We start from the raw sequence: 15,343 nt of genomic DNA, 5'->3' as shown, positions 1-15,343 counted from the left end.
TTTAAATTCTCCTTGATTTCTTTGGGCACAGAAGATGATTAAATGATTTTTCTAGAGAAGGAAAATTTATTCTGCCATTGTTAGCACTGACAGCAGTTCCTTCAATGTTATCTTTCTTTCAGATTTAAGAGAAGCATAGGATATCAGGGATGAACAGAGGATTGTAGAGTGAAAGTTTTGGTTATCTTCTTGCTAAATAAATGCAATAATAATAGTAATAGTAATAGTAATAAGAATAATAATAAGAATAAGAATAAGAATAATAAAAATAATAATAAGAATCAATGAGAAACAACTTGAAAAAGTCACCAGATATCAAGATTTGAGAACTGAATTGCAGAGACTCTGGCATAAACCAGTGCAGGTGGTTCCAGTGGTACTCGGCACACTGGGAGTTGTGCTTAAAGACCTAGGCAAGCACTTAAAAGCAACTGGCGCTGACAAGATCACCATTGGTCAGCTGCAGAAGGCCACCTTACTGGGATCTGCTCGCATAATTTGCCGATACATCACGCAGTCCTAAACGCTTGGGAAGCGTTCGACTAGTGATCTGTGATACGAAATCCAGCATAGTTACCTCATTTGCTGTGTATACTGTCATAATAATAATAGTAATAATAATAATAATAATAATCTCCCATGAAAATTTCTGTGAAATTTCCTTCTCTGAAAATAGAAATGAAAAGAATTTCTTTGCCCGGTGATTGAACCCCTTAATGCAGAAGCTCAGGATAGTTTACAGATTTAAATTATTTTGAGAAAGGGTTGACCTTTTCAAGATATACTTGATTTCACTGCAGTATCTATGATGATAACAATCAATGAGATATGAAACAGTTGAGGTCTCACTTTAATCATTATTACTAAATATGTGGATGGACCCCCCCAAAAATTAACCAGTTCACAAAAGAGAAGATAACCTCTAGAAGAATTCCTTTGCTTTTTGAGATTTTTGCACTCAAGGTGCCTCTGGGTTGAAAGCTGTCATGCCCCCATTGGAGTCTGAATCTGAGACGGAAGACAAACAGCTGACAGAGAACGGGAGAGTGGCTCTGTTGGCTATGGAGGAAATTGGGGAAGGGCAAAGTCCGGCTGGGCAGAGCAGGGGAGAGGTAGAACACATTGTTGTGACAAAATAAATAAATAAACATTGAGAGAGGGTTCAGATTACGACCCAAGGCCCACCCCCTCCTCATCCTAGGTTGCACAGAGAAGAATGGAGAAGAGGGCAACGTGGGTTACGTGGCTTACGATGAAGGAAAGGCCCCCAATTCCCTTCACAAGGCACACCTGGGGATGGAGTTTAAAGGAGAGGCAGTTGGGAGGGGCGTTTGTCGGGAACAAATGCTGAATTCATTTAGTGTTGAGAGTGGGGCCTGCATTCCTGGCATACCTCCTGATTGTTTAAATTATAGTCGTGCTTCGGTCTGCTTACCTTGTTTTGCTGGAATTATTGCTGTGAATTCTTCGCTTTTGGGACTCATTATCTTGCCCTGCTGGAGTGATTGATTTGCAATCATTCTGTTTACAACCTTTGGATTGGAGTATCTGTGGACAGAAGTTGCTGCAGGTTTGTGGGACAGCTTTTATCCAGGCTGGAGAGTAAACGGGTAATTGGGGGCAAAGTTGGTGCCAATAAAGGGACTAATATCGGTTCTCTGGCTATGTTGCCTTCCTGCCATGCCCGGTCATCACAAAAGCATTAGCCGGTGACATTATTGTTGCCCTGAGGATGCCCAGTTGGGGGGCTCCTTTCATGTCCTTGGCGGGAACTGGAGGGAAGGATGAGAGCTCAAACCTGCCCCACTGCAGCTGTCGGGTCTCCAACACAAGTTGCTAACCTCCTGCCCAGCATTCCAATCTTTCGAACCACGTGCTCCTGCTCTTTGAGATAAAAATTTAGGACAATCTGGAAATAATTTGTTAAGATGATCCCACTGTAGGTCTTCTTTAAAAAAAGTGATTGAATACCAAACAAATGCTCAGAAGATACATTATGCTACTCATCAATACAATTCATTATCATTCCTATAGAGATGTATTTTTCATTTATGCTATCAGGGCGGTTGATTGGATTTTACTCATTAAGTGGGCAGAGTCAAAACCAGTCTTACAAACTGCTGTTCAAGTTAATTGAGGAGTACTGTAATGCTTGCAAGATGAAAATGAAGGTTTCAAAATTGGCACCTTCTGATATTAAGCCGAAATCGATCTGTTTAGTGTATTCAGCATAAAGGCCTGTTTGTTTGTGTGTATATGTATGTGTGTGTGGTATGTAGTATGTGTATATGTGGGAGGGCAGATCTGGCTTACTATTTTGCTTTGTTAGAAACCACCCCTATGAAAAAAAAGAGGAAGCTTTAACTACACAATCTGTATTTATTTAATCACATTTTGACAGATGGCTTATGTGTTAAAAACAATATATGTAAGCCAAACTTAATTGTCTGGAAGAGCAGAATACCAACTGTGAACAACTGTGACAATAGTGAGAGAAAGGGTCATCTTATTATTATTTTTTCTCTTTTTTCTGGTTATTCTTTGCAGGAGAAAAGGAGGAATTGAAATGTTTCATCATAAAATCTGTAAAATCTTAGAATTTTTCGCAGTTGGGAATATCGAGTTTGAAAATGACCCCCTTGATGGATTACAGGTAGTCTTCAACTTACGACCACAATTGGACCCAGAATTTATGTGGCGAAGTGAGAAATTTTTTAAGTGAGATTTGCCCCATGTTGCGACTTTCCTTGCCACATTTGTTAAGTGAAACCACTGCAGTTGTTGTATTAGTGACACGGTTGTTAAGTGAAACTGGTTTCTCCATTGACTTTGCTTGTCAAAAGGCTGCAAAAGATGATCATGTGACCTTGGGATACTACAGCCGTCATAAATATGAACCAGTTGTTAAGCATTCGAAGCAGAGGTAGTATTCAGCCTGTTCAAACCGGTTCGATTGAACCGGTAGCGGAGATAGCGGGTGGGCTCACTCACTCGCCCCGGGTCCATGCCGTTCTATTTAGGCACAGTTTTGAGAAGGCGTGTGTGCGAGCAAAGCATATGTGCAGATGGCCGGGCGCGTGTGCGAAAGGTGCACATGCGCAGCGAACCGGTGCCAGGAAAGGTCGTAAAACGGGGCAAAACTCACTTAATAAGCATCTCACTTAGCAACATAAATTTTGGGCTCAATTGTGCTTGTAAGTTGTAAGCTTGTATGCTACCTGTATTGCAAAACCTCTTATTTCAGAAAGAAACCAGTTGTTCTGATCCAGCTCCCCAAACATGACAAACCCTCTGGGTGAACTCAAAAGATTCCTTTATTAGGAATGCCGGCAGCCCCAGCAAAATATTTAGCTCGCAGGCTAACAAGTCCGGCTGGCCGGAAGTTGAATAGTTGTCTGCCATAGTTGTCTTCTCGGCTAGCTCAGCCACAGTTGTGTCGATGCTATGAGAAGAAACAAGCCAACTTGGTTTTCTTTCTGACAGTGACTTCGTTTATTGGGTCTGCTACAAACCGGGTCTCAGTAAAAGTCGAGGTCTCTCTGTATAAAGTCAGCGCTGAGAGCTCCTGCCTCTCAGCCCCTTTTGTAAACATCCTGTGCTGCTCAGGCCCCGCCCCATGGCTGAACTGCTCCATTGATTGGATGCCCAACCGCTCTCTCCCTCCTCGTCTGACAGCCTCAGCTGCCACATCATTTGCTAAATCCCAGAACTAAAGCAGCTCTTCCTAACGCCCAGCCCTCATCTCCCTCTATCCCGGCCGCCAGTGTGCTGATTCCTTTCCCATGCTTGCCAAACGCAGATCCCTGCAGCCTTCTAACAAGTCCTTGGTATGTCATCCCTTTGGATCTTTGATTAGGGGCTGCTCCCATGATCCGGATCCCTGTAGTGTCATGTGTCGAGCCAGAGCTAGCTCGACATGTCTAATCATCTCCGCCCCCTGCCTTTTATCCCCAGAGCTGGGGTGGGGCCTAGCTAGCAGCGGTGGCTCTTCCTTACCCAGGATCGGCCCAGGAATTTCCACTGCTCTCCTCTCCTCTGCCTTCTGTGCAGCTGCACATCAGGCACTGGACCCAGCTGTTCCTCCTCCTCCTCATCAGATACCTCCAGACCTGGGGCCTATTGACTCTCTATTTGAGGGCTGACGGACAGCACAGGCTCCACCTCTGTTTCTCTCTCTGCCAGCTCCATTCCCTCTTCCCCCTCAGGGCTCCCAGTTTGCCCTGATGCTGCCCGTTACTCCCATGCCGCCTCCTCCTCTGATTTGGCTGCTGGAGGGGCTGGCGGCCGACAGGCCACAACACCAGCAGAATACCAGCCACATTTCACAACTACTTTTTGATATATGGGCAGACTTAAAAGAATGTTTACCAAAGATAATAGGCTGGTTGGCACTCCAGGATTGTGGTGTTGAAAAAGAAAACAAGGGACACTAGAAGGGACTATTGGTTTTCCCCAACACAAAATGTTTACTGTGCGTCATAGATAAGATGCCATATCATTAGAAAGCGCTCGCTCAGCCAGGCATGACGTTAACAAAATAACATGCCACTTGCCAGAGCTTTGACACAGACATGCCTCACAAAGCTTTCAGTGTGATTTTTGAAAAGCCAGATTGTTTCTGTTTGGGATTTTTTTAAAAAAAGATGCCGTTTTTTAAAACACAAGCAACATAAGGAACTCAAAATATGCCAAGTATCATCACTGCCTAAATGACAAGTTGACTACCTGCTGCCTTTGAATAAGCGTCAATCATGCATTTGACTTTTGCCTTATTATTCTGCGTGTGTCTGTGTTCAATTCTAAAATAATTGGGAAGTGCTTTTTGGATCTCCTGTAAACACAGGACGTTCTGGTAAATATTAAAACAGCTCCCTCTTATTTCATGCTTCCACATAAATGCTCTTTTAATTGCTTTCATGAATAGACTCATTATGTTTGTGTGAGGTCCAAAGTAGCTTTCTCAAGCATTTTAAAAACCTGCATAGCCCTAACATATATCCGCTTTATTCCTACCATTGATCATTGGCACTCCATTGCTACCTCACATAGGTATTGTCACATATTCTGCACAGGGCTGCCTTTGAGGACCTTTCAGAAACGAAAATTGGTTCAGATTTGGCCTATCTGTTAACTGGCACTGCTATATGATGTCTGTGCTTCCAGACATTAGCTGCCAGTAGGTTTATAGGTGCAATTCAAAGAGCTGATTTTAACTGATAACGCCAATATGGCTTGGGTTCCAGATATCTTCAGGACAGCCTCCTTGAATTCAACTCAGAATTGGCCCATCTGGTACATATTCTCTGTCAAATTTTATTAGGGGTTCCCAATTCCAGAAGTGATCTGGGATTGAAGTCAATTTTGTGACCTCTATACCAGGGGTGGAATTCAGCCAGTTCGGACCGGTTCGGGTGAACCAGATGCTAGTTTTACATCTGGTTCACCAAACCAGTAGTTGCAAGTACTAGCTGGCCCTGCCTACCTCATCCTGCCCTTCCTAGGAGTCTCCACGCGGCCCGTCTTGGATGCCAGGTAAGTGCAGGGCCCGCGTGGAGGATCTGGGAGGGCGAAAAACAGGCTTCCCGGAAGTTTCGGAAGTCCAGAAACAGGCCCATTTCTGGCCTCCAGAGGGCCTCCGGAGCCCAGGAGTGGGTGAAAATACCCCCCTGCCATGTTACAGGAGGCTGAGATGGCCACTCCCACTATGGCCACGCCCACTCAGCAACCAGGCAGAGAACTGACTGCTAACATTTTTTAATCCCACCCCTGCTCTATACTCTGGAAATATCTCACCCTTAAGATAAAGTAGTATCTACCATGATGGCCTTCCTGAAGTTAATAAAACCTGAGTTATGTTGGAGAGTTTTTGTCGAATGATAAGTTGAAGCCATCTCTATTTAGAGCTAGTCACTTTAGAAAACAAAAGGCTATGAGGTCCAAAGTAGTTTTCTCAAGCATTTTTGGGAGATTTGAAAGACTGGATTAAGGAAAGATTGTCAGGGGGCAAATCTACTGTATCTATGTGATCGTTAGGAGTCTCAAATGAAAGTATATAATCAATTCATAAATGAAAGAGGAAACCCTTTCATTCTTGTTTCACAAGGTAAGGACAGCAATATTTGTATCTGATAATGTCTGATCATCTATTTCTGATCAGATGCTTGTCATCGGCTATTCTATCCCAGCCGCCAGTGTGCTGATTCCTTTCCCATGCTTGCCAAACGCAGATCCCTGCAGCCTTCTAACAAGTCCTTGGTATGTCATCCCTTTGGATCTTTGATTAGGGGCTGCTCCCATGATCGGATCCTGTAGTGTCATGTGTCGAGCCAGAGCTAGCTCGACATGTCTAATCATCTCCGCCCCTGCCTTTTATCCCCAGAGCTGGGGTGGGGCCTAGCTAGCAGCGGTGGCTCTTCTTACCCAGGATCGGCCCAGGAATTTCCACTGCTCTCCTCTCCTCTGCCTTCTGTGCAGCTGCACATCAGGCACTGGACCCAGCTGTTCCTCCTCCTCCTCCTCATCTGACAGCCACAGCTGCCACATCATTTGCTAAATCCCAGAACTAAAGCAGCTCTTCCAAACGCCCAGCCCTCATCTCCCTCTATCCCAGCCGCCAGTGTGCTGATTCCTTTCCCATGCTTGCCAAACGCAGATCCCTGCAGCCTTCTAACAAGTCCTTGGTATGTCATCCCTTTGGATCTTTGATTAGGGGCTGCTCCCATGATCCGGATCCCTGTAGTGTCATGTGTCGAGCCAGAGCTAGCTCGACATGTCTAATCATCTCCGCCCCCTGCCTTTTATCCCCAGAGCTGGGGTGGGGCCTAGCTAGCAGCGGTGGCTCTTCTTTACCCAGGATCGGCCCAGGAATTTCCACTGCTCTCCTCTCCTCTGCCTTCTGTGCAGCTGCGCATCAGGCACTGGACCCAGCTGTTCCTCCTCTTCCTCATCAGATACCTCCAGACCTGGGGCCTATTGACTCTCCATTTGAGGGCTGACGGACAGCACAGGCTCCACCTCTGTTTCTCTCTCTGCCAGCTCCATTACCTCTTCCCCCGCAGGGCTCCCAGTTTGCCCTGATGCTGCCCATTACTCCCATGCCGCCTCCTCCTCTGCCTTCTGTGCAGCTGCACATCAGGCACTGGACCCAGCTGTTCCTCCTCCTCCTCCTCCTCCTCCTCCTCCTCCTCCTCCTCCTCCTCCTCCTCCTCCTCCTCCTCCTCCTCCTCCTCCTCTACCCTCTCCTCCTCCTCCTCCTCCTCCTCCTCTTCCTCATCAGATACCTCCAGACCTGGGGCCTATTGACTCTCCATTTGAGGGCTGACGGACAGCACAGGCTCCACCTCTGTTTCTCTCTCTGCCAGCTCCATTCCCTCTTCCCCCTCAGGGCTCCCAGTTTGCCCTGATGCTGCCCATTACTCCCATGCCGCCTCCTCCTCTGATTCAGCTGCTGGAGGGGCTGGCGGCCGACAGGCCACAACACCAGTAGAATACCAGCCACATTTCACAACTACTTTTTGATATATGGGCAGACTTAAAAGAATGTTTACCAAAGATAATAGGCTGATTGGCACTCCATTGCTATCTCGCATAGGTATTGTCACATATTCTGCACAGGGCTGCCTTTGAGGACCTTTCAGAAATGAAAATTGGTTCAGATTTGGCCTATCTGTTAACTGGCACTGCTATATGATGTCTGTGCTTCCAGACATTAGCTGCCAGTAGGTTTATAGGTGCAATTCAAAGAGCTGATTTTAACTGATAACGCCATTATGGCTTGGGTTCCAGATATCTTCAGGACAGCCTCCTTGAATTCAACTCAGAATTGGCCCATCTGGTACATATTCTCTGTCAAATTTTATTAGGGGTTCCCAATTCCAGAAGTGATCTGGGATTGAAGTCAATTTTGTGACCTCTATACCAGGGGTGGAATTCAGCCAGTTCGGACCGGTTCGGGTGAACCAGATGCTAATTTTACATCTGGTTCACTGAACCAGTAGTTGCAAGTACTGGCTGGCCCTGCCTACCTCATCCTGCCCTTCCTAGGAGTCTCAAATGAAAGTATATAATCAATTCATAAATGAAAGAGGAAACCCTTTCATTCTTGTTTCACAAGGTAAGGACAGCAATATTTGTATCTGATAATGTCTGATCATCTATTTCTGATCAGATGCTTGTCATCGGCTATTATATAGGCCAAATGCTTCAGTTTGAAGAAGAAAGGATCTCTTTAGAACAACACATTATTTTTTTTATATGCAGCTGTATAAATATTCATCTTTGCATCCTTTAGCCCATTGACTACTAGTAGCATTACTACTGATTAACCAAAGGGGGTATCTTTCCTTTCCTTTCCTTCCCTTTCCTTCCCTTCCCTTCCCTTCCCTTCCCTTTCCTTCCCTTCCCTTCCCTTCTCTTCCCTTCCCCCCAATTATAAAACTGAGACTCTTGAGCCTGCTTTCTACAGGAAGAATAAAGTGTTTTTCCACTCTTTATTTATTTTTATTTATTTGTTAAATTTATTTGCCACATGTCTCCTGTAGGCAGTTTACACCAAGAAAAAGGAAGAAATAGAAAGAAATGAACAGAACAGAAGTAGAATAATAGAACAATAAAATAAATAACGAAAATGAACACAACGAGAATGCATCAATATGCTAATCCAGGGGTCTGCAAATTTGGCTCTTTTAAGACTTGTGGACTTCAATTCCCAGAGTTCCTCAGCCAGCAAAGCTGAAGCAGGGGTGAAATGCTACCGTATTGGACCGGATCGGGCAAGTAGGTAGCAGAGTTTGGTTCTGGTTCGCCGATCTGGTAGCAATCACTGGCTGGCCACGCCCCCGAACCAGTCCATGGCCCGCTTGCTGCCTGCTCGCCGCCTGTTCCCCCTTCGCCTTTGGTCAGGGCCCAGGGATACCTCATTCCCCTGAGACCCCGGAACCACCCCCTGCTTGCCGCCTGCCTCAACCGGGTCGGTTCCCCGACACCAGCCTTGTCCCAGAGCTGCCGCCCGTTCTTCCTTCGCCACGTACCATATACTTACTTTCTTCCAGCGGCTGGCTGCCAGGAAAGGCAAGAGTCCAAAAGTTAGAGTCCCTCTCCTTGAATCTGCCGCCGCCATTGCTGCGTGTTCCATGCACTGACTGCGCAAGCGCATACCCCTTTATTTCATTTATTTATCAGCGGCAGGTTGGGTGTGCGCTTGCGCAGCCAGCACATAGTACAAGGCGGCATATTCAAGGAGAGGAACTCCGGTAACTTTTGGATGCTTGCCTTTCCTGGCAGTCAGACGCTGCTACCCCTACTGGGTTCTGTGGGCGTGGCTTGGTGGGGGGGTTGTGACTGAGTGGGCATGGCTGTGAGTGGCCACACCCACTCAGTCACAGGACACACCCACCCACCAAGCCACACCCACAGAGTAAGTAGCAAATTTTTTTAGATTTCATCCCTGAGCTGAAGTCCGCAACTCTTAAAAGAGCCAAGTTTGCAGACCCCTGTGCTAACCAAACAGATAGAAGCTTCCATCAATCCAGGAGCCACCTCCAGCATGGAACTCCCCAGGCCAATCAACAGAGCCAGATCTTCAGGTTCTTGTGGAAGGATAAGAGGGTGGGGACAGGTCTCATCTTAAGGGGAATGATGTTCCAAATGGTGGCCACTGCAGCAGAGAAGGCTCTTCTTCGAGATCCTGATAGTTAGAGATCTTTGACTGATGTGGTCCGAAGTAGGCCCTCTCTGCCAGCACAAGTAGGACAGGCTTGTCTTACCAGCAGGACCAGGCGGTTCATCAGGTAGTCTGGAACTAGGCCATTAAAGCTTTAAAAGTCATAACCAACATCTTGGTTGGAAGCAGATAGTTGGAAGCAGATTGGTAGTCAGTGACATTTATGGAGCAGAGGTGTAATAGGGACAGGAGATGCAAGATTTATATTGGAGCGCAAAAATTCACCCATTTTATTTGTTGTTTTGGACTTTAAATATTTGTGCCTAGTTTAGATATCCTTCAGGGACATTTTATTCATAAACACAATTTCTTCTAAATCTAGACCAGGAGTGTCAAACTCCATTTTATTGAGGGCCGCATCAGGGTTGTGTTTTACCTCGAAGGGCCAGGAGGCATGTGAGGCGTGGCCATGGTGGGTGTGTCACAGGACCTGTGGTAGCTAAGTGCTAAGGCAGGACTTTCCTGAGACCCACCCTCACTCTCATTATAATCTTCCTTCCTCCCTCCCTCCCTCCCTCCCTCCCTCCCTTCTTTTTCCTTTCCTCTTCCTTCTCCTTTTGTCTTCCTTCCCCTCTTTCCTTACTTTTCCTTCCTTGCTCGCTCCCCATTTTCTCTTCTTTTTCTTTGTTTTTCCTCTATCCCCTTTTCCTTTCCTGCCCGTTCTTGAATGCTCAAATGCAAAAGGGGAAGAAACATTTCTCCTTTTGTTTTGTTTTTAGTTTGTTGTGATAGCCCTCTGCCAGAGAAAATGGATGCCCCCTGTGCTCTGTTTTTGCAGATAGTGGGCTACAGAAGGCTGTCGTGCTGAAAACGGGTGTGGGGCTCCCATGCTCCATTTTCATTGGCAGATACACCGTGGGTCTTGAGTTTGACACCCCTAATCTAGATCCTCAGTAAATTACCTGGAAGGTTTCAACCAGTTGAGGAGACTGTCTCAACATTTTTGTTAAATTATTCAGGCATCTGGAAGAGCAACATCACTTGTATTCCTGATATAGAACTGCTACAGCCAAGAGCAGAGGTTCTTGATATTATTTGACTCCCTGAAACTACGACTCCATTGCCAGCTGGCTGCTATGTCCAAATGCTACCAATTGTAATTTTTAATGTAACAAGAGTGGAAAATGATTAAATATATGATGGGAGAATAAACAGGTCAACCAGCTTTAATTAAATTTCAATGAAGTGAATAGAATTTATTGTCCATCGCTGCCTCTGGCATACCATACCAAAGTTTGCCATGGATAACATTGCGTTCCATTGCAGAAGCTTCAGAGCTGAATGGACTGGATTTCTTGCTCTGTTGAGCAAAGCACTGGATAGGCACTCCAGAGAGCTTCTCAAACTTCATTCCTAATATAACAATGTGCACCAGAGTACTTGTCAAGCCCAACATCTTGCTTTTTGTTGTTGAGGTTGCTTAGTTCAACCTTTGCATGTTCCCAGCCACTGAAAGTTGGTAAAAGTTCAGTTCAAATATTTGATTGCTTAGTGATTCCTCTCTCTCTCTCTTTCTCTCTCTCTCTCTCTGTATGTCTCTGTCTCTGTCTCTGTCTCTGCCTCTGCCTCTGCCTCTGCCTCTCTCTCTCTCTCTCTCTGTCTCTCTCCATCTCTGTCTGTCTGTCTGTCTCTCTCTCTCTGTCTGTCTGCCTTTCTCTCTGTCTCTGTCTCTCTCCATCTCTGTTTGTCTGTCTGTCTGTCTCTGTCTCTCTCTCTGTCTCTCTCTGTCTGTCTCTGTCTGTCTCCATCTCTGTCTGTTTGTCTGTCTGTCTCTGTCTCTCTCTCTGTCTCTGTCTCTCTCTGTCTCTCTCTGTCTCTTTCTCTGTCTCCATCTCTCTCCATCTATCTGTTTCTCTGTCTCTCTCTCTCTGTCTCTCTCCATCTCTGTCTATTTGTCTCTCTGTCTCTTTCTCTCTCTGTCTCTGTCTGTCTCCGTCTCTCTCCGTCTCTGTCTGTTTGTCTGTCTGTCTTTCTGTCTCTCTCTCTCTCTCTGTCTCTCTCTCTGTCTCTCTCTCTGCCTCTCTCTCTGTCTCCATCTCTCCCCATCTCTATCTGTCTATCTGTTTCTCTCTCTCTCTCTCTGTCTCCGTCTCTCTCCATCTCTGTCTATTTGTCTGTCTGTCTGTCTGTCTGTCTCTGTCTCTCTGCCTGTCTCTCTCTCCGTCTCTCTCTCCGTCTCTCTCTCTGTCTCTCTCTCTCTCTCTGTCTCTCTCTGTCTGTCTCTGCCTCTCTCTGCCTCTCTCTCTCTCTCTGTCTCTCTGCCTCTCTCTGTCTGTCTGTCTGTCTCTCTCTCTGTCTGTCTGCCTTTCTCTCTGTCTCTCTCTCTCTCCATCTCTGTTTGTCTGTCTGTCTGTCTCTGTCTCTGTCTCTCTCTGTCTGTCTGTCTGTCTGTCTCCATCTCTGTCTGTTTGTCTGTCTGTCTCTCTCTCTCTCTCTGTCTCTCTGTCTCTCTCTCTGTCTCTTTCTCTGTCTCCATCTCTCCATCTATCTGTTTCTCTGTCTCTCTCTCTCTCTGTCTTTCTCCATCTCTGTCTATTTGTCTCTGTCTCTTTCTCTCTCTGTCTCTGTCTGTCTCCGTCTCTCCGTCTCTGTCTGTTTGTCTGTCTGTCTTTCTGTCTCTCTCTCTGTCTCTCTCTCTCTCTCTGCCTCTCTCTGTCTCCATCTCTCCCCATCTCTATCTGTCTGTCTGTTTCTCTCTCTCTCTCTGTCTCCGTCTCTCCATCTCTGTTTGTCTGTCTGTCTGTCTCTGTCTCTCTCTCTGTCTCTCTCTGTCTGTCTCTGTCTGTCTCCATCTCTGTCTGTTTGTCTGTCTGTCTCTGTCTCTCTCTCTGTCTCTGTCTCTCTCTGTCTCTCTCTGTCTCTTTCTCTGTCTCCATCTCTCTCCATCTATCTGTTTCTCTGTCTCTCTCTCTCTGTCTTTCTCCATCTCTGTCTATTTGTCTCTCTGTCTCTTTCTCTCTCTGTCTCTGTCTGTCTCCGTCTCTCTCCGTCTCTGTCTGTTTGTCTGTCTGTCTTTCTGTCTCTCTCTCTCTCTCTCTCTCTCTCTCTCTCTCTCTCTCTCTGTCTCCATCTCTCCCCATCTCTATCTGTCTGTCTGTTTCTCTCTCTCTCTCTCTGTCTCCGTCTCTCTCCATCTCTGTCTATTTGTCTGTCTGTCTGTCTGTCTCTGTCTATCTGTCTGTCTCTCGCTCTCTGCCTCTCTCTCTGTCTCCATCTCTCTCCATCTCTGTCTGTCTCTCTGCCTGTCTCTCTCTCTGTCTCTCTCTCTCTCTCTGTCTCTCTCTCTCTGCCTGTCTGCCCCCCCCTCTCTCTGTGTGTGTTTGTGAGTGTGTGTACCTTTGATTCAATTTTTGACTCCTAGCAACTGCCAGGAGTCCCTGCAGTTTTCTTGGCAACATTTTTCAGAAGTGATTTGCCCTTGCCTTCTTCCTAGAAGAACCCTTCTCTCTGAGAGTGTGACTTTCTTTAATCATTCTTTAATGATTATTTTAATTTGTATATTGATAAATTTCTAGTCTGATCCTTTAACCACTGCAACAAACTGGTTCTACAGTGCTTCCTCTTCAGTGGCAAAATTATTATTATTATTATTATTTATTATATTTGTATACCGCCCATCTCCCGAAAGACTCAGGGCGGTTCACAGCCAAAAAAACAACAGAAAAACATATAATACATATAAACAGCTAAAAGAATAGACAGTTAAATTCAATTGATGCCCTAAAACTTTTAAATACAAATTTAAAACCTCATTTAAACCCCTTTTTTAAAAATCCCAATTTAAAAACTACGTTCAAGCTAGTCCTGCTCTTCGAAACAGCAACGTCTTCAGCTCGCGGCAGAAGGACCTGAGATCGGGGAGTTGACGAAGCCCCAGAGGGAGCTCGTTCCAGAGGGTAGGGGCCCCCACAGAGAAGGCCCTCCCCCTAGAGGTCGCCAGCCGACATTGTTTAGCTGACAGTATCCGGAGGAGGCCCTCTCTGTGAGAGCGCACTGGTCGGTGAGAGGTTAATGGTGGCAGTAGGCGGTCCCGTAAATATCCCGGCCCTAGGCCATGGAGCGTTTTAAAGGTGATAACAAGTACCTTGAGCCAGTGCAGACTACGCAGGAGGGGTGTTACACGGGAGCCACAAGGTGCTCCTTCTATCACCCGTGCAGCCGCATTCTGGACCAGTTGGAGTCTCCGGGTACCCTTCAAGGGGAGCCCCATGTAGAGAGCATTACAGTAGTCCAGGCGGGATGTAACAAGGGCATGAGCGACCATGCATAAGGAAGCCCGATCCAGAAAGGGCGTAACTGGCGTATCAGGCGAACCTGATGAAAAGCTCCCCTGGTGACAGCTATCATATGATCTTCTAAAGACAGCCATGCATCCAGGAGGACGCCCAGATTACGAGCCCTTTCCGTGGGGGCCAATAGTTCGCCCCCAATGGTCAGTGATGGAATTAGCTGACTGTACTGGGCCGCCGGCATCCACAGCCACTCGGTCTTGGTGGGATTTAGTCTGAGTCTGTTCCTCCCCATCCAAACCCGTACGGCCCCCAGGCACTGGGACATCACTTCAACAGCCTCGTTGGGGTGGTTAGGGGTGGAAATATAGAGCTGGGTATCATCAGCGTATAGATGACAACTCACCCCAAAACCACGGATGATCTCACCCAGCGGCTTCATATAGATGTTGAACAGAAGAGGCGAGAGAACCGACCCTTGCGGCACCCCACATAAGAGGCGCCTTGGGGTCGATCTCTGTCCCCCCATCAACACCGTCTGCGACCGGTCGGAGAGGTAGGAGGAGAACCACCGATGAACAGTGCCCCTCACTCCAAGTCCCTCGAGTCGGCGCAGCAGGATACCATGATCGATGGTATCAAAAGCCGCTGAGAGATCTAATAGGACCAAGACAGAGGAACAACCTCAAAAATGTACTTTGAATACCATGGGGACAATTTATGTAGCATTAATCTGCAGCTGAATCTTTTCCTGGGATTATGGATCTTGCAAGTGCTTGGAAGAATAACACCACCATAGTTTTCTTGACCCTTTTTGACATGTTCATTGAGGTTTATTCTCTGTTTTCAAACTTGCATAGGTCTGAACTATCTTCCCTACCTCCCATGTTGTTTAAAAAAGATACAATTATTTGCCTTTGGGGGGGAAAGGTGAGGGAAGAGTTGGGAATTATATGCATCTTCAAACCCCCTCTCCACATCTAAAAAAAAAAAACATTTGATGATGTGGTTATCTTAATTTAAAATGGAAATGATGTCTTCTTTAAAAGCTTGATGCAATTTAGAGGCTATCGTTTTGGAAAACAATGGTTCAGATATCTTTGGGACCAAGTGGATCCTACTGATGTGAAATTATTTGTTGAGGTTTTCAGAAAACGTTGCTAAATATCTTATGATTGGGTCACTTGTCCCCTTAAACAGATACAAAATTCACATATAGCAGAGGTTTATGGCCACACTTAAATACCATATTTTTCTGTATAAAATATTTACTTTAAAATATTTGCTTGAAAATGTATGGGTGTAACCCTCTCCTAGAAGAATGAAATATTCTAGGAAATATTAAAAAGGCAGAATATTATACCTCCCTGGATGAGAAAAGGAGAAACATGCT

Source organism: Ahaetulla prasina, chromosome 5 (assembly GCF_028640845.1).
Source record: "Ahaetulla prasina isolate Xishuangbanna chromosome 5, ASM2864084v1, whole genome shotgun sequence".
NCBI classification, from domain to species: domain Eukaryota; kingdom Metazoa; phylum Chordata; class Lepidosauria; order Squamata; family Colubridae; genus Ahaetulla; species Ahaetulla prasina.
The sequence above is the reverse complement of the archived record's forward strand: the minus strand, read 5'-3'. Positions refer to the sequence as shown.